This window comes from Xenopus laevis, chromosome 5S (assembly GCF_017654675.1).
Source record: "Xenopus laevis strain J_2021 chromosome 5S, Xenopus_laevis_v10.1, whole genome shotgun sequence".
Lineage (NCBI taxonomy): Eukaryota > Metazoa > Chordata > Amphibia > Anura > Pipidae > Xenopus > Xenopus laevis.
The window spans coordinates 132308106-132331505 of NC_054380.1; the positions used below are offsets into that span (position 1 = coordinate 132308106).

The following is a 23400-nucleotide window of genomic DNA, read 5'->3' on the forward strand; positions in this document are numbered from 1 at the left end:
GTAGGGATATTTTATATATTTAATGCATTCTAGTTTCCCCTCTTTCTTTTAATATTCTTTGTAATGTGAGGCCCTGGCTATTATGAGTTGCAGGAATACAAATGTGCATCAATAGGAGGGAGAGGCTAGTGAGGTGGTATATCTTCCCTTTAGCTGGTGTTAGTGCAGCCGCAACTGGCCCATATACCAGCCAATAGGGGGCACCCCTGCAAGTCATGCATAATAATAGGTATGGGATCCGTTATCCCGAAACCCATTATCCAGAAAGATTCAAATTATGGAAAGGCTATCTCCCATAGGGACAAATTCACTAACCGACGAAGTGGCTAACGCTAGCCGATTTACTAACGGGTGCTGGCGTAAATTCGCTAGTGAAGTGGACCTACTCTAGCGCTACTTCGCACCCTTACGCCAGGCGAAGTTGCGCTATGGCGAAGGGACGTAACTACGCTAATTCACTAAGTTGCGGATTTTGAAATTTTTGCCAAAAAGCGCTGCCGTCTTTTACTTTTTTAAGGGTAATAGGCTTAGTACTTTATTATAATACACAAATTTCAGGGAGTCATGTGACAGAAATTACATCAGAACTCCCGTTTTTAAGGGTATAATTTACAAGATATTCACGGCTTTTGTGTATTATATAGTGGATAATGTACCCCCTACTAGAAATGTATAAAGATATTATAAGTCACCGAGGAGTTGTGTGACCATATAAAAGCATGAGGCCGCAGGCCTAGTGCTTTTATACAGGTCACATAACTCCGAGGTGACTTCTGATATCTTTATAAATTTCTAGTAGGGGGTACATTATGCATTATAAAACAGTAGCTTGTACTTGATCCCAACTAAGATATAATTAATCCTTATTGGAAGCAAAACCAGCCTATTGGGTTAAGTTAATATTGACATGATTTTATAGTAGACTTAAGGTATGAAGATGCAAGACGGAAAACTCCAGGTCCCAGGCATTCTGGATAACCGGTCCCATGCCTGTAATAGTAAACGTATGTGATCCCTTATCCGGAAACCCGTTATCCAGAAAGCTCTGAATTATGGAAAGGTCAATAATCCACATTTTTACAAATGATTTCCTTTTTCTCTGTAATAATAAAACAGTAGCTTGTATTTGATCCTAATATATAATAACTAATATATAATTAATCCTCATTGGAAGCAGAACCAGCCTATTGGGTTTATTAAAGTAAATATTTACATGATTTCCTAGTAAACTTAAAGGGATACTGTCATGGGAAAAAAAAATGTTTTCAAAACTCAAAAGCAGAATTCTGCACTGAATCCATTTCTCAAAAGAGCAAACAGATTTTTTTATGTTCAATTTTGAAATCTGACATGGGGCTAGACATATTGCCAATTTCCCAGCTGCCCCAAGTCATGTGACTTGTGCTCTGATAAACTTCAATCACTCTTTACTGCTGTACTGCAAGTTGGAGTGATATCACCCCCTCCCTTTTTCCCCCCAGCAGCCAAACAAAAGAACAATGGGAAGGTAACCAGATAGCAGCTCCCTAACACAAGATAACAGCTGCCTGGTAGATCTAAGAACAACACTCAATAGTAAAAACCCATGTCCCACTGAGACACATTCGGTTACATTGAGAAGGAAAAACAGCAGCCTGCCAGAAAGCATTTCTCTCCTAAAGTGCAGGCACAAGTCACATGACTGGGGGCAGCTGGGAAATTGACAAAATGTCTAGCCCCATGTCAGATTTCAAAATTGAATATAAAAAAATCTGTTTGCTCTTTTGAGAAATGGATTTCAGTGCAGAATTCTGCTGGAGTAGCACTATTAACTGATGTGTTTTGAAAAAAACATGTTTTCCGATGACAGGTGAAAATCCAAATTACAGAAAAATCCATTATCTGGAAAACCCCATGTCCCGAGCATTCTGGATAACTGGTCCCATACCCATATGTGCTCCTTTGTAATGTATTAATACATTTATAGACTGCCGTGTTATTGTTCCCATCGTTTTGGGGCGTATTGATTCCATGCGCAGGATATAAAATACAGTGGGCACACATTTATAATTGAGCAGAAAAGGTGACAGCTTAGTGTATAAAGTATTATTATCATTATGTTACATTACAGGAAATCTGATTATAAGCATAAGTGAAATACATAGTACACAGATGTGTGTGCTTCAACCACCTCGTGTAGGTTCCTTTCGGGCAGAGTGCAAAGCAGTGTATAGGCCCTTGCCATGGGCCAAATGTACAGCAAAACAGGAAAAAACTGCAGCACCTCTTGTTTGAAAAATGTGAAAAATTTATTACAGTAACAGGTCAGTAACAGGCAACGTTTCGGGCCTTGTCCAAGCCCTTTCTCAAGACAAGGCCCGAAACGTTGCCTGTTACTGACCTGTTACTGTAATAAATTTTTCACATTTTTCAAACAAGAGGTGCTGCAGTTTTTTCCTGTTAAGTGAAATACATAGACCTTGGCTTTAAATGTATTTTTACTGTGTTTGACTGTTTGATTATATATAAGGGATAATGTACTCCTTGTTGTAAAATAAAGACCTATTAAAGGCCACTATAGAAAGCAGGGCCGGATTTACATAGTGGGTGCCCCTAGGCCAACTACCGTTCGTCGCCCCTGTCCGCTCCAGGGGGACAGGAGCAATGGGGATTGGTGCATGGGGATTTTAAAAAATGATTGTATCTCCTGTGCATCCCCAGTGTTTTTGAACCAATGTGGGTGTGGTTGGGCAGCATGCCGCCCCCCTAAAATCCCGCCGCTCTAGGCCCGGGCCTTGGTGATCTTTCCACAAATCCAGGCCTGATAGAAAGGCTCACTTCAACTGGCTAATTTATACAGATGTGACCTCCAGTATCCATACATTTTATATTTTATTAAGACACAAGATTCTACAAAGGCCTTGATACAAGAACATACTGTGCATTATGAGTCCATGATTCTATATATTATATATATTATTATATACTGTACAGTCCTGGCTGTTCCTTCAATGTCAAGTTCCAGCTTGAGGAAGTGAAGCAAGAGCTTCGAGGGAAGAGTGAAGGAAGCAGTGGCACATTAATGTACTTTATTATATAAACAGGAATACATACCTCCCAACTGTCCCTTTTTCGGAGGGAAGAGTCCCTCTTTTGACAGCTCAACCCGCAGTCCCTCATTTGTACTGGAAAGTCCCTCTTTTCTCTGCACTGAACAGCCAGAAAAAGAAACAAAGTTTCTCACTTAATTGGCTTTTAGCAGAGAGCCCAGAACAGCTAACAGGTGCAAATAAGATACTTTGTAACAATTTTGAGACACAAAAACACAGTTTCGATAAGGAGAAATATTTTCAAACTTTCATAACCTGCCAAATTTTGTAAAACAAACATGGTAATTAGGGGGTGTGGCCACAGAAAGGGGTGTGGTCAAAAAATTCTGCACTACATACAGAAAAAAATTTTTTGTCCCTCTTTATACTTCCAAAATGTTGGGAGGTATGGGAATATAAATTGCAGGTCCCGGTGCATAGTTTAGAGCTGGCTACATTTATACTTTTGTATTTCCACCTATTATAGATGCACATATCTCATGAAGGGTTAATTAAATAATCACGGTTACTGAAGTACTTATTTACATAAATGCCATGTCTGACCGACAACTTCACCTTGTAATTTAGTTTTATCCTGAAATTTCTGATGCTGAAAAACGACATATTTTGGCACAATCCCTGCCTTTATTTGCCCTTCATATGGATAGCAGGTTGTCGACTATAAATAGCAGATATTTACTGATAAAGCTTCACAACATGCCTCATCAGCATCGCCGGCACCGTCTCAGCCCATTATTATATTCGTTTATCGGAAAATATAGGCTTGATTCTGTGACTTTCATGTATTTGGGAAGATGATATCGGCCCTGACAGATTGCTTCATTTGTTGGGAAAATAGGTCTTGCGAAAGATCTCTCCCAAAGGGCCCGAAATGCAGCGGTGGGATATTTGCAGCTCTCATTGAATAACATTATGTTCAGAATCCACATACAGCAAAAATAATACAGAGCTGCCCTTGCTAAGAGGATGCCGGGCAGATTTCACCTTGAATACTAGATATTGTGCATATTTTTATATTTACATCCGCTTCATCATAGCCATATCACTTGACTCAGCTATTGGTTTCTTGGTGGACAGCAGTATGGGACCAGTTATCCAGAATGCTCGGGACATGGGGTTTTCCAGATAATGGATTTTTCTATCATTTGGATCTTCATCCCTTAAGTTTACTAGGAAATCATGTAAATATTAAATATTTACTTTAATAAACCCAATAGGCTGGTTTTGCTTCCAATAAGGATTAATTATATATTAGTTGGGATCAAGTACAAGCTACTGTTTTATTATTACAGAGAAAAGGGAAATCATTTGTAGAAATGCTTTCTGGATAACGGGTTTCCGGATAAGGGATCGCATACTTTTACTATTACAGGTATGGAACCTGTTATCCAGAATGCTTGGGACCTGGAGTTTTCCAGATAACGGATCTTTCTGTACTTTTCATCTTAATACCTTAAGTCTACTATAAAATCATGTCAATATTAACTTAACCCAATAGGCTGGTTTTGCTTCCAATAAGGCAAAAATTTGCTTTGTAATGTCCCAGGGGTAGAAAATTATTAGTAGAAATTTTCATCCTATTATATCTGGTTTGAGCTGCTTGGGAATCGATTTATCCTTATAATGAATGTGGGTCACTTATCAATTTCTTTCTAACAACAATTAATTGTAATAAGTCCTGATCGGTGGACAATTGCACTTGCATTTTATGCAATTTCAATATTTCAATTAAAAAATATTGTTTAACACGAATGCACTTTAGGTAGTATATCACTCTCAAACCAATTATTGGCAATTTATTGAATGGTAGGCAGATAATGAATTAGAATTGATTTGATCTGCTTCTTTATATGAACTTATTTAACTAGGACCTAGTATTCATTTTGGAATTCAATTAATTATTCTTAATGAATTGAATTAATAGCATCAGCACTTTAATTGACTAGTACAAATTTAGTTGGGGTGATGAGAGTTTGGTGTTAATTTATAGAGGATAATGAAATTTGGAAATCGATTAATTGAAACTGACCATTGGGGTACTGGATAGAAGAGGGGTTCTTTTTCTTTTCTCTCCATTGTTATAGTCCGTAGTCATACTGATCTAATCAGACCTCGTCTTCTATTGAGGGGATAAATCATAATTAAGGGTATCATCTAATTATCCAAGGCAAAAATTTGCCGACATGCATTGAAGTCCATCGGTATAAAAAAGTTTTCGACTTGCGACTAATTTTTGCTGCGCAACTAATTTTTTCACCCATTAGAGTAAATTTTGTGTCGAAATTTGGAGTAAAATTTGCTCATCAGTACAAGATACATTTAACTGATAAAGATGGTCGGTTTGGACAGTCAAGTACAAGTTAGTATTGTCCCTTTGATGTTCTGACTAGAGTCGGTTTATCAGGAGGTTGCTCCGTACATCATGTGCTGTTTGAGTTGTGATATGAAGGTGTTATAAACCTCAAACTGTGAAGGAGAAAAGACTGAGGGGCTGATTAATCAACAAAACACTACCAATAGTTTTTTACTTTCAGCTTGGAAAAGAATTGTTAATCCTTGTGTGTGTTTTTTTGCATCAGGAAGTAAGGATTTAGCTGGTTGTTAGTGCTCAGTGGTGCTGCTAAATTACTCTGGATATTAACACCCCATAGAAAATGAACAACGTTGAACACTCAAAGCTGTCACACATTGCGGCAAATTGACTCATCTATCTACTTCGATAAAAGTGTTGATCCGTTAACGCTTTCGTGACTGTCCTTGTGCGACTGCATGCCACCTATACACAGTTTATGCAACACATTCCTTTACAACCACAATTACTCTGGAATTATGGAGGAAAATGTGTGTAAAATAAATGAGCCCTTATATCTCCTAATATTTTATAATATGTCAAGCTCTGCTGGAGTTTGATCCTGAGACCTCCTGTTTACTGGCCTAACCACCGGGTCAAGAGAGCAGCCAGCAAGTTGACATTTACTCTTCTGCTGGGTGTTAGTTTTAGCCATCTCACCCCAACATCCTTATTGGTGGGTTAGCGACAGCCAATCTGGCCCCTGGCCTTGCCTTGTCCTGCCTTGCCCTTTCTGCTCCTGTCTCTTTGCCCACACTGTCCTGTTCCTGTCTGACTACACCCTCATCACCTTGTTCCTGTCTGCTCCGCATCAGCCCCTGCCTTAAAGACTCACCTTTTCCACCTCTGTCTCCTCAGTTTTCCCTACTTAACCCTGACAGGGACGCAATATGTAGCTTTTTACAATAAGGGGCCCATTTACTTACAGTAGTTCGAGTGAAGGAATAGAGGAAAAATAGCTCGAATTTCGAATGGTCGAATGTGGCTACTTCGACCTTCGACTACGACCTTCAACTTCGAATCGAACGATTCGAACTAAAAATCGTTCGACCATTCGATAGTCAAAGTACTGTCTCTTTAAAAATTTCTTCGACCCCCTAGTTCGCCACCTAAAACCTACCGAGGCCAATGATAGCCTATGGGGGAAGGTCCCCATAGGCTTCCTAAAAATATCCTTCGATAGATGGATTAAAATCCTTCGAATCGTTCGATTCAAAGGATTTAATCGTTCGGACGAACGATTATTCCTTCGATCGTTCGATCATAGGAATATCGCAAAATCCTTCGACTTCGATATTCGAAGTCGAAGGATTTTACTTTCGACGGTCGAATATCGAGGGTTAATTAACCCTCGATATTCGACCCTAGGTAAATGTGCCCCTAAATGTATAATCATTTCTGCTCCTTGTTTTTTTATATGCAAATTCCTTTACTTCTGAGCCAGTTGATCTTCCCTGAATAAATTAGAGCACCATTAGGAAACCAACACAAACATACAAACTCCCTGCAGAAGATGTCTTGGTCGGAATCAAATCCAACACTTCAGTGCTGAGAAGCAGTAATAGCTATCCCCTGTGCTTCCAGTACATATATAATAGTGTCGCCTTATTAAAATGACATTGTCTTGAATTATAATAAAGCTGCACTAATTTAAATGTATAACATTATTATTCCCAGGGCGTTATAAAGGTATTAATCATACATAAGTAGGTAAAAATGCTGTGCAAGCCGGAATTCAAGTCCAGCAAGCTTTCACTCCGAGAGCACAGGCAGCGCTACTAATGATGGTATCAAGGGCTTATAGAATACAGGGCATGGAATGGGGTTCTTTCCTGATTTAAAATTTTGACTTGGTGGTGGCTCAGTCCTGACTTTCAAGCGCCGGGGATGCATTGTAATCTTTTGTCTGTAATCTTTCCAATGCCATTTTATTGAAGGCCTTGCAGAAGCAGCAAGTAGATTGATGCTCCAAGGAAAAACAATCTGCAAGGTACCTGAGAAAATGATTTAAATATTTTGTGCAGAAATAAAAAGCAGAAATAACATCCACAATTGTTTTTCCCTTTGAACAAAGCCACGGGGGAATATGAACCCTTCAGTTCTTGCCGAAAAAAGTCACTCTAAGCAACGTCCTGATATGTTTTCATTAAAATGGTTTCATGGTTTAAAGATACCTGCAAATGTGATTGCAATTGAAAAGCCGCCATGTTTTTGTCCCTTCCAGTTCTATGGCTCTTGGCTCTTGTCTCTTAAAACAATGTATCAGAAGTCATTCTTGCATTTTTCTTCACAGGTCTCAAATTCAGAACCGCCAGGTGAATAGAAAGGGGCAGTCAGAAACAGCTTTTAATAGCAGTTACACTTGCCAATAACATTTTAAAACTTTTGAAATGTTTTAATTAGACCTGCAAATACACAAAATTGTATTTTTGGCATTTTTAAAAAATGTTTATCTTATTTCAGATGATATTTGTTAAAGCTACTTGTGTTGAATGCTGCTCCTTGTACTTGCCAATAGTATAATTTGGTGTTATTAAGGACTATGAATGCAAGTGCAGTGTACAACGTGCAATTTGCCATGTTTTTTACCCATTCCCCCCACAATTCCATTGTAATTGCAAATGCAGTTGACGCAGTTGCGCCTGGTCCATGAAACGGTGCATTTTGATGCAGTGCTCAGTGGGAACCATGGCAAATGCCACCTTCAAGCTGGCAATAATTCCATGGTCCCCATTGCAGGGTTTGTCATTAGCAGACCTAAATAACTGAACATAGACATCATTGAACACTGCAGTGGAAATAACACAATCTTGATCATTTTGAGTGCACTTGTGCCTGCACTTTAGGCTAAGGCCACACTAGGCGATAGCGCCGCGATTTGACTCGCGGCGACTTTTCGCCGCGACTTTTAAGCCGCAATCGCTGGGGAAACTTTTGCGCTGGCGTCTATGGGGAATCGCGAAAAATCGCCAGCGTAAAAACACACGCGGCGATCTTTTTTCTATTGTCGCTCGAAATCGCCTAGCGAGGCAATTTCGAGCGACAGTAGAGAAAAGATCGCCGCGTTTGGCCTTAGCCTTAGGATGGAACTTGCTGGCAGGCTGTTGTTTCTCCTACTCAATGTAACTGAATTTGTCACAGTGGGACCCGGCTTTTACTATTGAGTGCTGTTCTTAGATCTACCAGGCAGCTGTTATTTTGTGTTAGGGAGCTGCTCTCTCGTTACATTCCCATTGTTCTTTTGTTTGGCTGCTGGGGGGGAAGGGGGGGGGTGATATCACTCCAACTTGCAGTACAGCAGTAAAGAGTCACTGAAGTTTATCAGAGCACAAGTCACATAACTGGGGTCAGCTGGGAAACTGACAATATGTCTAGCCCCATGTCAGATTTCAAAATTAAATATAAAAAAGTCTGTTTGCTCTTTGTATGGATTTCAGTGCAGAATTCAGCTGGAGCAGCACTATTAACTGATGCGTTTTGAAAAAAACATGTTTCCCATGACAATATCCCTTTAAAGGACCAGTAACATCTATAGTTGCCACCCGGCCGGTATTTTACCGGCCTAGCCGGTAAAACACCAGCCAAGGCCGGGGCCGGTATTACAAATTTACCAGCAATGTAGCTGCCGGTAAATTTGTAATACCCTTAAAAAGACCTTCTCGGCCAGCCCCCAATCCCCTGTAAAACTTAGCTTTCTGTCCTCTGTCTTCACAGGTCCGCGCCGCAGCCCGCCCCTTTTCGACGTCACACAGCTCCGCACCGTGGCCCGCCTCTTTTTACGCCATAGCCCGCCCCTTCTGACGTCACATCCGCCCCTTTTTCTTCCCGTCCTCCCACCAGCCGGTAACTAAATTACAAAAAAGTGGCAGCCCTAGTAACATCAAAAAAAAAATTGTTAGTATACCACGAAAAAAAACACCAAGACTAATTAAACTTTAAAATCGCACAGCCTTTATTAAGAAATAACTTACCGAAACTACGCTTGCGCTCCTCTTCAGCAAAGGCGATCCATTGTGCGGTGCTCGATTTCTCCTCCCTGCCTTCCTTATAGGAGACAGCCAGGGAGGAGAAATGGAGTGCTGCATGATGGATCATCGCCCTGTAGCCTTTTCTGAAGAGGAGCGCAAGCGGAGTTTCGGTAAGTTATTTCTTAATAAAGGCTGTGCCAATTTAAAGTTTAATTAGTCTTGGTGGGTTTTTTTTCGTTGTATACTAACGAATTTTTTTCAAAAGAATATTGATGTTACTGGTCCTTTAATGACCCTTATCAGTGGCAAGCACAACTACAGGGAAATGAAGAGAGCAAGTGCTTTTATTAAATGGCAACGACTACATTCGAAATGAGCCCCGTGAAAACAGTGTTAGTAAAATTTCCAGTTAATGAACAATATTTCATTAAAAAATGCCGATTTTCCTTAACTTGGATAATTTTGTATCCTCTCACATTCCATTGATTACATGCGCAGAGCCAGAGGGGGGTCGGTGCATCATCTGTAATGTCAGCCTCGCTTTACTAAATGAAGAATAAGTATAAATAGAAACTCTGTGTACAAGACAATTGCTGGTTCCCCTGCCCCCTCTCGGGTGATTTTAGGGTAATGACTGGCTCTGATTGTCTGCTTTATAAACTCCTGTGTCAGCGCTGTGCCGATACAGTATATCAAACCCTTTCCTATGCCACGGTAGCATTTACACTGCTGGATTCCTTCGGATTAGCAACAAACTGTGTTGAAAGCATAGCATTTGTAGAATCTAAACTGTCCAACAAGCCTAACTGTACTCTTAATTGGATGCCAGGAAAAGGCAGAAACAGGCTCCAAGGGAGTGTTTAGGGATTTTGTTTGATTATATAAATCTGACTTTGATTTGAAAAGTTTTATTTACTGTGTTAGCATGAGGTCTATCCCTCCGTTCCCTTGCTGTCCCTTAATGTTCAGTTCCCTGAGCAGTGCCGATTTTCTAATCTATTGTGTTAGATCCCAAACAAGATAATAAAACTCCTTTAGAGATAGGATAGACTTGTAAAGGGAAGAAGTCTTGGAGCAGTGCCCCCCACAGGGTTAAGCCTGAAGACTAGTTACAGTGACCAAACACAGGTGGTTCAGGTACAACTGACTGGCCCATGGGAAGCTGTTAGCCAGGTTGTGGCCAACGTGGAGCATCGACAGATGGTATATTCAAACCTTTCGCGTCCCTGAACCACTAATATCCATAGCACATTGATATAAGGATTGTTGGGCCCCAAATACAAGCCAAGAAAGCCAAGTTTCATATGTGTTTGGCTAGTGTTGGATTGAGATTTGGAAAAAAATCAATTTTCTGTCCTAGATACAGCTAAAAAACCAACCATGAAGGTCAATCAGGGTAGTATTTGGGTTGGAAATGTATTTGCTGAGCTAGATTTTCTTGGAACTGTGGCTGAATGGCTGATACATAGTGATGGGCGAATTTATTTGCCAGGCGCGAATTTGCGCGATTCGTCGCCAGCGAATAAATTCGCGAAACGCCTGCGTAAATTCGCGGCAAAAATTCGCCAGCGTAAAAAAAAATTTCCGAAAAAATGGACGCCGGCGTCAAAAACGGGCGCTGGCGTCCAAAAAACGGGCGCCGGCGTCAAAAAATGAGACGCCGGTGTCATTTCGCGAATTTCGCGCGAAATTCGCTAATTTTTCGGCGGAGCGAAACGCCGCAAATTGGCCCATCACTACTGATACACCAATGTTTTCCTTGTTATGAACTATGGGGACCCTTGGACCTTATATCAGGTGTACTAAAACCAAAAGTCCGCCAGCCTTTGCTATAAGGTATCCAGAGCTGTCTATTTTCTAAACTAGGCTATTGGGGGAATGTGCAAAAAAAAAATTTTCCGCCAGTGGATGTGGCATCACTGGCATGTGCACAACAACCTATGAAGTCACAGATTGGATTTTCACTAGAAAATAATGGAAACTCGCCTTAAATCGCGGAGGGAGGCAGATTGCTTAAGAGTGATAGGAGCCCAAAATCTGGTAACTCCTGAAAAATAGGGGGGTTGACAGCTATGGCCTTCTTAGGTAAAGAATTTCAGATTTTGGGGTTTTAGCCTAAAGGATCTCCTCCTTCCCCACCTTCTATCCTCCTTTCTGGTTTGATTTAACTTTTTCAACATGAACAAGGTTACACTTCTGATGAGTGGCGTGCAACTGCGTCCACTGATATAGGACAGGTTTGAACCACCTTGAACTGGGGGAGGTCCCGTGTTCCCTCAAAGGGTTGTGCCTAATGTAAATGGCATTTTCAACCCTCATTTAAAGAAATGCACACTTAAAAATTGCAAAAGTGCGATTCCGTCGCTAATGAGTTGGACGCAACTAAGAGTAAAGCCTTAATTATGTTGTAAACTGTGACAATTAGGAGGTTATTTATTAAGCTCCGAATTTTTCTGGTTAGACTTTTTTTTTTAGGGATTTATATATTAAGTCTGATGGTGTTAAAAGCCTGAATACAAAAGTACTCCAATTCAGACCTTCTGTATGCCATTGACTTCATGTAGAAGTCAATGGCAGATGTCCCATTGATATCCTGATCTGCACTGGGTTTCATTCAATAATCCAAAGATTTTGTGGTTTTCAGGCAACAAATCCGTAAAAGATTTTGATAAATAACCCCCTGAGTGTTTGAATTAGCACTTTGCACCTTTCACTTGCTTTCATAAATGACCTCTGCGGTGTTACATCACAGGGAAAAGGGTGGATAATGGCATCATACAAGTAGGGCTTCTTCTAAATAACCCTCACTTTAAAAACAACACTCTTCAACGTATTTCCTCTGTGTTTTTTCCACATTTTCAATTTAAAAAAAAAAAAAATACATTAATAAAGAAAATCCCCCGCAGATATGCTATAAATGAACATTTTTTTCATTATGAATGAAGTGTATTTAATTTAGCTCTGAATTCCTTTCCAATAATTCCTATTAGCTGGAGACCGAGTAATGCGAGAGTCATTTTTGAGTTCCCTGTGCTTTTTTGATTACAACGGGGAGGTGGAGGCGAACTAATCTTCTGTTCTGTGAGTCGGGGTAGGAAATCTCAGCGTGGCTAGATGGTTTGTGTAAGAGCATTCAACTTAAAATGACTAATCTAATTTATCTGCTTCAGAATGCAGGCAGGTCTGTTGTTCTGAGCCCTTGTGCTGAACTCTGCCAATAGGCTGTCCGATTGCTCTCATCTGCCAAAAACATGTCTTATCCCAAGCTATCCCAATTATTACTGTGGATGTAAGCCTTAAAATACATCTTAACCCCAAGTCAGCACAGCAGCACCTTAACAAAAAATCAGGTAGACTGGAAATACAACAGCAAATATCTGCATCTCGTTTCCAAAGTTTTGGATATTTTTTTAATTAGCTGTTTGTATTAAATACGGTTAGTCAGCACCATCATCATCGCAGCGTCTGTGCTTCCTCTTGTTCCAGGTTCAAAGGGTGGTTTTGTGGTGTGGCCAGTGCCAAAGAGAAATGGCTTGTGTTCTCCAATCCCTATTCCATTTGCAGGTATCATAGAGTACATCTGCAGTTCACAGACAGCATTCGCACCATAGATTGGCTCGTGCCAGATGCAATAGTCAGGATGCCTCTTTTCAGTAATAGGTTTAAAAAAGCCACCTCTTATTTTAATGGAATTCTGTCAAAAGTCTCAATTTCGTTAATAACTATTTTATCATTGTGTTGACTGTGGACCTCATTGGAGTCCAAAGATTTGAATATAAAAATGACAGCTATTGCTTTGTATGAAAAGACACAGAAAGGTGTCCTGGGGATTACAAGTTGTTGGTGATTCTTACTGCTTACTTTATATCCCCGACCAGTGTTCCTTTTCCTCCAAAAATGCACCAGCCTGGGGTACGGTACTTTTCTTCTCAGAGACATGCCACAACGGTCTTCAGTTGTGCCAACATCCACCGTGCCACCAAGGGCAAGCCCTGTTATGGTAGATAAATCCATGATCAGTTAATGCATTCCACATGCTGAGGCCCCAGAAGAATATGGTGGTGGGATGATGAGAAGAGAAGGGCCCACGGCAGCTGCATTTTTGGAGGAAGAGGAGCCTTGACCTGGGGTTTAACTAGAAGTAATGAAATCAGCAGTGATGCCTCACAATTTGGCATCCCCAATGTTCCTACTATTCCTCGTTTTTGAAGAGCAATTAAGGTAGATGAGACAAAGAATCATTTGGAGGGGAATCAAGTAGAATATATTATGGAGAACTTTCCCTTTGGATTAAGTGCCTATTAATACCTTCTTAAACAAACCTAAGAAACCTTGCAGTAGATCTCTCACCTTCTGTTTCTAGACTGATCCTTTGCCTTTGACAAAATGGTGTGTGTTGACGATTGTCCTTCATCATAAAATGAAGGTCTGCGGTTTGAGGAACACTGCTATAAACTGTTAGCATCTTGCCGTGCTGTTTCCATCTTACCCTACAGTCTCTTTCTAATTCTACTTGTGCTAATGCTGCCCCCACACTCTTTATTCATACACCTGTTGTTCTCCAGATAGAAGGTCTTCAAAGACAGTTCTTTTTCTGGTTCTAGCTAGGTTTCTTAGCCAGGGCAAATTGTAATGTTTCGGATGCAGATAGAATTCTAATTTAATCTTTTTTCATTTGGTTTCAATGGAAAAATAAAGTCTCTGAAAAACTCAGTGCAGATAATTAATAATCTATTAAAGGGACCATTGTTCATTTTCAAAGAAATGTGCTTTCAGGTGCAATATCACTTAAGCTTATAGAGTGTCTTTAAGTTGCCACGTCCTATAGTTTCCTATAGGCAAATTAAATCCTACAGTGAAAATTAAATGGTATTGACTTTGTATTAACTTTGTTAATATGCATGTTACTATGAGTTCTCTCCCTGAATCAAAATCATATAGGCTGATACATTAGATAGCTTTAAGATGGGGTTGGATGGTGTTTAGCAAGTGAGGGAATACAGGGATATGGGAGATAGCTCATAGTACAAGTTGATCCAGGGACTGGTCCGATTTTGGAGTCAGGAAGGAATTTTTCTCCCCCTCTGAAGCAAATTGGAGAGGCTTTAGATGGGGTTTTTTTTGCCTTCCTCTGGATCAACTGGCAGTTAGGCAGATTAAAATAGAGTTCAATGGTTGAACTTGATGGACGTGTGTCTTTTTTCAACCTAACTTACTATGTTACTATGTTATTTAAAGTGTCAATTCAAGGGATTCCCTATGAAGCAAACAACTCACGTGCATTATCTGTTTACAGCATCAATGATCTTGACGTTATTATATACATGTGATGTATGTGCTCCATTTGAGTTGCTTCCCACTATACTTATAGGAACATCCAGTTGCTATCTGTTACTATACTAGCAGCTCCAAGAGTGATTCTATTAATAAGTAGGGTTCCTATTGCTTTAGTGTAAACCCATAATGATTCAGTGTTACTGATTCACTGCTAAAAACCTCCTTAAACCCATTTGCCATAAAAACATATTGCATTAAGAGTTAAAGAGTCTCAACCATAGACTTTGTGTGATGTCTTTAAACATAATGCACAGTTGGGTTGCCTTGTTCCAACGTCTTGTAGTCCCATTATATGCAACAATAAAGCTCTCTGCCTTTTTCTGCAACTCAAAGAATACTGGAAGCTGGTGCTGAAGGACAGCTGCAGGTTAGATACACATATCTACTTTAATTCATTACTTTCTCATTAAGTAGACATTATAATGGGCATATGTTGAGCATAGAGAAGGTGCATCCATGTCTAAGAGATATTCAGCTCAAGACAGAATGTTTTTATGATCAAATGGCCACTGGAGGGCATTGTTTTAGTGAAGCCTATTGATGATATACTATTTGTGGTGAGCAGATCAAAGATATTAGTTCCCCTTTAAAGTGATCTAATAAAGATATTAGTTCCCCTGTAATGTAATCTAATAAATATTTGAGGAGTGGACCATGGATTTTTTTTTCATTCCCAGGAATTTTTCAGAATGTATATATTGTCCCAGTGTCTGTACACAATATAAATAGACTTCCCAATAGATTCTTAACTTTTCCACTTGCAAACTTGATGTTTGTAGTGACGCAATTCCTCTGAACTCCATACACCAAGAGTAATGAATGATTATTGCACATTTCTTACCAATATTGCTGTTGAAATCATAGCCTCTTGGTGCACCATATATTATAATTAAGGGTTCTCTGTTCTTAATGTTCACTCCGCAGCATACATCTCATTAACTGTATTTATCTGAAATTACTGCTTTGCCAAATGAATATTGGCAGTCGAGTGGATTCTTGAAATTGTTCTTTTTTTTTTCCTTACAAGCATCCAATGCTTACCCCGCGGATATTTGTTAGGAAAAAAGACATAAAGCGAGTGAATTTCTGCCTTATAAACAACACAAATAGCGTACGATTGTGGTATCTAGCAGCAGCAGCACAGTATAGAACTTGTAAAATTATGTGTCCTTGGTCTAGTAACCCATAGCAACTTATTAGAAGTTACCTGTAGTCTTCTGCTGTTGGTTCCCAGATCTGCCCCAGTCCAAGAATTGTTCCTAAAGAAAGGTCCATTTGAAACAACAACCCACTCTTCAAAGGTAATATGTGATCTCTTTTTATTGAGATTGATCACAGCATCTTGGCTAAGTAACCTGTAATATTAGCTTATGAACATGGCTGGAAGAACACCTACTGGACCTTCTGCTTTGTAGTCAGTCAGTGTCAGATGTTCACTGAAAATATCATCAACTGGCTTGTCTGACCCCGAAACTTGGGTTGGATTAAACACATTTTTCTATTGGCTTGTCTGACCCTGAGTCTTGGTTTGGGTTGGATGAAACACCCCTTTTTGAATACACTACTAACTAAAAGTGGCCATACATGGGCTGATAAGAGCTGCTGAGAGACCAAGTCGGTATCTTATTGACCAGTGTATGGGATCCTCCGATGGGTTTCCCCAATGATATTTGACTGAAAATCGGCCAGATATTGATCGGGCAGCCAAATATTGATTGGGCAGTTTTAAAAGTCCCATCAGATTGAGGACCACATCGGTTTGTTGATGTGGTCCTCTCTCCGACTAACTGTACATCCTGCATTGAGATTCGATAGTTGGGCTCTGTGGCCAACGATCAGTCCCATATCACCCTCTCACAGTGGATATATCGGGGCAGGATCCGCTTGCTTGGGGACCTCTCCAAACGAGCAGATCTGCCCATATATACGGCCACCTTAAGTGTAACCGTATCATGTATTTACTGGGAATCACTTAAGCCTTTCGTACATGTGCAGGTGGCGGTGGCCAGTTTCAACCAACATCGACCTGTACATCCACGAGTCATTTGACCTGGCTGAGGGGTAACCCAGTTAACCTAATGGCTAGGCCCAACAGGAGGATCAGGGAATATGTAGATTTAGTGGCAAGAAAAAACATTACTGAGCAACAATTGTCACTTCTATATTCCTCAAATTAAAAGCAACCTACAGCATTCACCAGGGGTTTCTTTCTTTCAGTCACTCTGCTAAACAAACTGTTCACTATTGTATCTTTCTCTCTGTGGATGATTATTATGGGAAGGGAGGGGGTCGGACTAGTGCACTACATAGTTTTATTACCACACTTATTCTCCTGTCTCTGAAGTGCAGAAGTGGACTAAAGCCCCAGCGTTTCTAACACTTTCACTGGGCTGATTATGTAGGAATGAAATATCCATTAATTTAAGTGTCCTCTGTCATTTTTGCTCATTCCTCTAATAGATTGATTTTTAGCTCCTGTTTCTTGAAGGAAAATAAAACAGATATGAGCCTATTACTTGCTTATATGGGAAACCTTAGTCTGCTTCTTGTTATTCTTTATCATAATCTGTAGAAGGTTGGGTTTCATTCCAGGACCCAAAGCTTTGGACAGATTTTTTTTTCTTTGTTGCCCAAGGTCATGGACCTCTAGTATAATAAAAGCCATAATTATTATAAAATGTATTTTATGTAGCTCATGTATGAATGCAAGTGAGAGCACAGAGAGCAAATTGCATACATTTAATTATAATTTGCATGTAGCACCAGTTCATTCTGCTATGAGTGCAAGATGCAAATTACAGTGTGCACAGAAGCAATGTAGCCATGGATTTAATGTCTTAAGAAGGTAACCATGGACCTGCCTTGAGGAGCTTTTAGTAGGTCAGTGGTACAGTAGGGGCCACTTTCTGGCTCTAGAACCCTAGATGGCTGGTTCATAGATGTTTCATTTGTTTCTGGAGGCATCAGATATCAGCACTGCACAGTCTCAGCTATCAATAAATGTTCTAAGTGACTGCAGATGTGACTCACAGGCTGGAAAAGGAGGCAGACAAGAGTTATTTTTTCGGAATGACTCTCGTGGCTGTGAATTCATGATATCTGAACCGAAATCAGGCTTATGGCTCATGTTGATAGGCCCTTGGTGAGGCTCACAAGAGATACATCAAGTTCTGGAGAGTTCCAGCGGGCAGCAGAAGGGACTGTGAATTCTTTAGCTTCTTAAGTGTTTGTTGAAATGTCAAGCTGTACTTGTAATACATTTCTTATGCTCCAGCCAAACACAACCTGGTTACTCAGTGTCCACCACCGTGCACAGGAAAGTCTTATAGCATTCTGAACAATTGGGCCTTGTGCTTTCTGCGTTATTAAATCATCTAAAATAATGATCTAAATGTATGTTTCTATGGCAACCACACCAAAATCTGTACCTTAACCTTGCTTTTCATAACCTTTTTTTTTCTTAAGATTTGGAATGAAACCTTTTGCCTGGTACATGTTAATTATCACTCATAAATGAAAGCAGATATGAATAATGTGCTCCTCTGAGCACATCTGAGTTTTGCACAAATTGGTGTTTTTTTCAAAGGTTTGTTTATGTGGAGAGGCAGAAACTGTCATGGCAATGTACCGACTTTGAGGGCACTATTCCATTGCCCAATGAAGTATACAGGGTGAACACACAATGCAAGTCTTCTGATTGGTGAAGCCTCTTGCATAGTTAATCAACTGCCAGCCAGGCTATGATTGTTTTCCTGTGAGAGAAAAAGCTTTTATGATCTAGTTTTTTTCTTAAAACGATGGGGGGGGGGGAATTAATTCCATAACTGTTAGAAGCTTTTTATGGCTATTTACTTTAGTCTTTTCATCACATCTAAGCAAAAGGCAAATATAAGAAGAAAAACAATATGATTTTTAACGAGTCTATTAAAGCTGGATGACATTTTATATATATAAGTTGTTCATTAGTGGATACCATGTAAGAAACATGAAATAAACACTCGAGACTGGGTGAACTCTTAATGACTTTGATGATTGTATGAGTTTTTGAGTCAGCGTTTTTACCACTGTACATGATGTGTGGCCAGTTAATTTCTAGGCAGCAGAAACTCAATAAGTCAATATGCCCATGTGCCTGGCCATGCATTGACATACTCAAGGGAGACCTGATCATTTTAATTCTTTTTACATACTCCCAAATGGTACCAATTTAGGCAGGAGAAACCCAGAAAAGACAGGGCTTACCAAGAATTTGGTGGGTTTCTGTGAGAATTTTCAAATGTAGGGAGGTACAGGACCACCAAGGTAACAAGGAAAACTTCTGGTGGAATCAGGTGTCAGTGGGCCCTTGTCACCCAACCATTTGGCCTTGTATGCAATATCATGGTCATTAACCATTTATCTATGAGAACAAAGAAGAGAACTGGAGAGAAGGACAGTGACATAGGGTTGCTGCCTATCCTGTTTTGACCCTGGCAGCCCGGTTTTTGTAAGGGCTGCCCGGATAAAAACTGCCTGCGTGGAATACCAGCCAGGACTCTCCTTGATTGATTCGGTGATCAGACGATTGCCACATCATAGTCCTACCCACAACGTCATGCACCCCGTCTGTGATGTCACGTGCCCCTCCCCACGACATTGTCACAACGTCACACGTCCCACCCCTTGTCCAGACATCATACAGAGGAAAGGTGTCAACCCTACAGTGATGAGAGTAGGAGAATAAGGAAGTTGAGTGACGAAAAATAATATAGAGAGACGTACTTATAGGTCTTATAGGTTTTCTGGTGGGTCCCTGAGCAGTTCTGGCGTACTTTGACATTAGGGTAACCTCCACACTCCATTTCTCAGTTCTTGATGATAATCCGTTTCATGGGTATATAAGGTATAAGTACATCGGGATGGGATTGACTAGTACAATGTAGCCTGAAAGCCATCCTAAGAGAAGTGATAGACAGGGCAACTTTGAGCATTTTACAGTAACATCACATCACTCACTTCCAAACATTCCCAACAACTTGAATGAACAGTCCCTGCTGCCTGCTGCTTAGCAAAGCTACGTACATCAGGAAGGTTCTCAAGGGTAACCTTTGTGTCCTAAGCCTAACATTCCACAATTAAACCACCAACCATTGGCCAGTGAGCCGCACGGTGGCATAGGAATTCATTCCATAAACACCATGGGGCTGTTAAAGGATAAAACACTTCATAGCAATTCTTGATAATTAATATGAGATGAACTTGTGTTTTTATAAAGCTTTAATGGCTGTTCAGTTGCTCTGAGGGCTCTCGTAGAATACCAAACACTGTGCAATAAATTTGTGGCGTATCCAAGCAGTTGCCGTCTTATAGTAATATTTTATAGCCACCTGCATCTGATCTCGATTGGCTCTCTCATTGTTATTACTCCTATTTATTTGAAAGGACAGCCAAGATCAATTTCATATCTTCAATTAAATCACAAATATTTTATTAAAAATAAATGAAAGAATAAGAATTAAAAACTAAATTCATCAGCCTGGAGGCACCTATAGTTTTTAATGAAGGCTGGCAGATTGAGTCAGATCTGACTTATAGCAGCCTGCTTTGAGAAGACTAGTTTACTTAAAGGCTATCAGTATTTTTGTTAAAAAGCATATACAAAATGATTTATATCCTAATAAATCATCTATAAAACAATCAAATCAAATTGGTTCCTCAGTGACAATAAATAATTCTGTTTTACATCTTTTTTTTGTGCGCCGCCATTTTGTGATGCTCTGTGTGTCACTCACCTGACAGGAAGAAATGGAGGTTTTTGAACAGGAAGTGCGTGAGCACCGTGCCTCATACAACCCAAAGGATGGGTTTTATTTGATGATAATTTAATGGTTCTTAAATTTAACCGTTTTATTTATACATGAAAGTGTTTTATATACATTTTATACTGATTAATGTGCCTGCAGGAAGTAGCATCCTAGTGCAGGAAACAGGAAGCTTTCCTATATCTGTCATGGCAGCAGCCATATACACAAAAAGGCATATAATAAATAACCCCTGAAATGTTTTAAAGTTAAAATATGAATTGGCTATAAACATTTATGTGCTGAGACAATATTTACACACAACCAGCCCATGATATATCCCCCTTTAAACCTGCAAACCTGTGCCTGTGAATCTGTTAGCCAAATGAGCATGCAAAATGATAGCCTTCTCCATGCAGAAAACATCTCTAAAGCGTAAGAGGCCTGAGGAAATAAAAAAAAATTGGCAGGCATCTGGGTATGTGGGGGGATAACTAGATAAATCTGCTCTGCCAATAATTGACTGAACAGCATGTTTTCTGCTTCAGCTTTTCCATGGCTCTCTCTCCGCTCTCAGTGTATTGCAGAGAATGTGACCCGGCTTTAATTGTTCCGCCTGCGCATCCTGACATCCTCCATACAAAAGGCAACTGTTTAGTCTGTGTTTATACAAAGGCAGTGGGAAGTTTGTCCGTTGTGTAGGATGAATATTTTACACAAAAGCCAGAGAATGGCATAAACTCGTTTCCCTGAGATGGAGATGCGGCTCTAAGGGGGGTCATTTGTAGGTTGTTATCAGTTAAGTGCAGCTTTCAGACTTTTCCCTTCCCTCTAATAGTCATACCTTTAATGCAACCATCATTATCCTTTATTTATATAGTGCCAACATATTCCGTAGCACTTTACACAGATTATGAAGCCTGCCCCAGAAGAATTTAAAGTGTAAGGGCCCTAAGTCATTTACACACACTGGGGCCAATTCTGAGGAACAGCTAAGTTAGGGAAGCCGTCTTTGATATAGTTTGAGAAGGGCATCAGGGTTTCTTTGTACTGAAGCTTATGGTAGAGTTCCCACCTTATAATGGCACAGATTGTCTTGTTGGGCTGTCGGTGATGCGAGGGGTAGGGCAGTAACGTATGTTACTTTGGGACATTTCAGGGGCCAGTTGGGCCATGAAGGGTCTGAAGCACTTCAGATTTGTTAAGTAGGCAGGGTTCGGGGGAGCATTTTGGCAGATTTGAGACAAACCCGTGTGGAACAACTAGTGATTGCAAATTTACTAACTGGTATTTTACCAACTAGGCCAGTGAAATACCAGAAAGGCGCAACTCTAGTAGGTAGTGGGCTGAGTATGATGCAGCAGTCCTTGGGTTGTTACCTTTTATCAGATGAAATACTGTCTGGCAGGGAAATAGGGCTGGGCAATAATGATGTGCAGGTTGACCCAAAACCCGTGGCAACCTATGAGTTGACCACTGGTTGGCTAGGTCTGGGTTGAAATTTGAATGCGGACATCTAAGGAATAGCACCACCATATGCAACAACACCTGAAGAGTGAAAGTAGTGCTCCCCACATGCCTTATTTGAAATTTGCCCAGCCACTGCGGGTTAGGGTTGGGTGCGGGTCACACTGGGGAAGTCCACTGCCCTAGAACCAGAGGTTCACACAGAAGTAGAGTAAAGAATGAGATTATACATGTTTGGTGCAGGTTAAAGGGATACTGTCATGGGAAAACATGTTTTTTTCAAAACACATCAGTTAATAGTGCTACTCCAGCAGAATTCTGCACTGAAATCCATTTCTCAAAAGAGCAAACACATTTTTTTATATTCAATTTTGAAATCTGACATGGGGCTAGACATTTTGTCAATTTCCCAGCTGCCCCATGTCATGTGACTTGTGCCTGCGGAGAGAAATGCTTTCTGGCAGGCTGCTGTTTTTCCTTCTCAATGTAACTGAATGTGTCTCAGTGAGACATGGGTTTTTACTATTGAGTGTTGTTCTTAGATCTACCAGGCAGCTGTTATCTTGTGTCAGGGAGCTGTTATCTGGTTACCTTCCCATTGTTCTTTAGTTTGGCTGCTGGGGAGAAAATGGAGGGGTAGATATAACTCCAACTTGCAGCACAGCAGTAAAGAGTGATTGAAGTTTATCAGAGCACAAGTCACATGACTTGGGGCAGCTCGGAAATTGACAATATGTCTAGCCCCATGTCAGATTTCAAAATTGAATTCTCTTTTGAGAAATGGATTTCAGTGCGGAATTCTGCTGGATCAGCACTATTAACTGATTCATTTTGAAAAAAAAATTTTTTCCCATGACAGTATCCCTTTAAGGTTTTGCGAGTTAGGAGCTGTTAAGCAGATAGAGGGCGTGCAAAAATTAGGGTTGGCTGGAACATAACGATTGGGGATTACAATATTACCAGCAAGTACATTGCTGGTAAAATGCTGTGCTGGTGGAAGGGGAGATGCCTGCAATAGGATGGAAATTGGGTTGGATCTGGGTCTAAATGGGTTTGCCCAGGAGATTCCACACCCGGCTAATTTGTAAGTGCTTTACCTCATGTTCAGTGAAATACCGACCTCGAGGAAGCATAGCTAAAAAAGGAAAAATTAATGGGTACAACAACTTACTTCACCTATAACTATATCTATGGTATGAGTCTCAACAAAAGTGAATACATAGTCCAGTGTGCACCCAGGCTTCAGAATCACCCCCCTCCAGTGCAGTTCCAGGCATCCCTTGTGCCACAGAGGGGTTAATTTGTGAGCAAGTGGTTTATGAATTTATCAGTGTCATGTTAGGTTCAGCAGTGGGTCATGTAACAGTACAGTTAGTGATGAGCTTCCCAGTTGTCCTGGCATCCGGCGT

General features: G+C 40.4%; 1 protein-coding gene across 1 annotated transcript in view; it reads left to right on the forward strand.

Annotated features, from left to right (window-relative positions):
• Positions 1-23400, forward strand: part of LOC108718261 (kelch-like protein 29) — a 610001-nt gene that overhangs the window by 93923 nt on the left and 492678 nt on the right. The window lies entirely within an intron of this gene.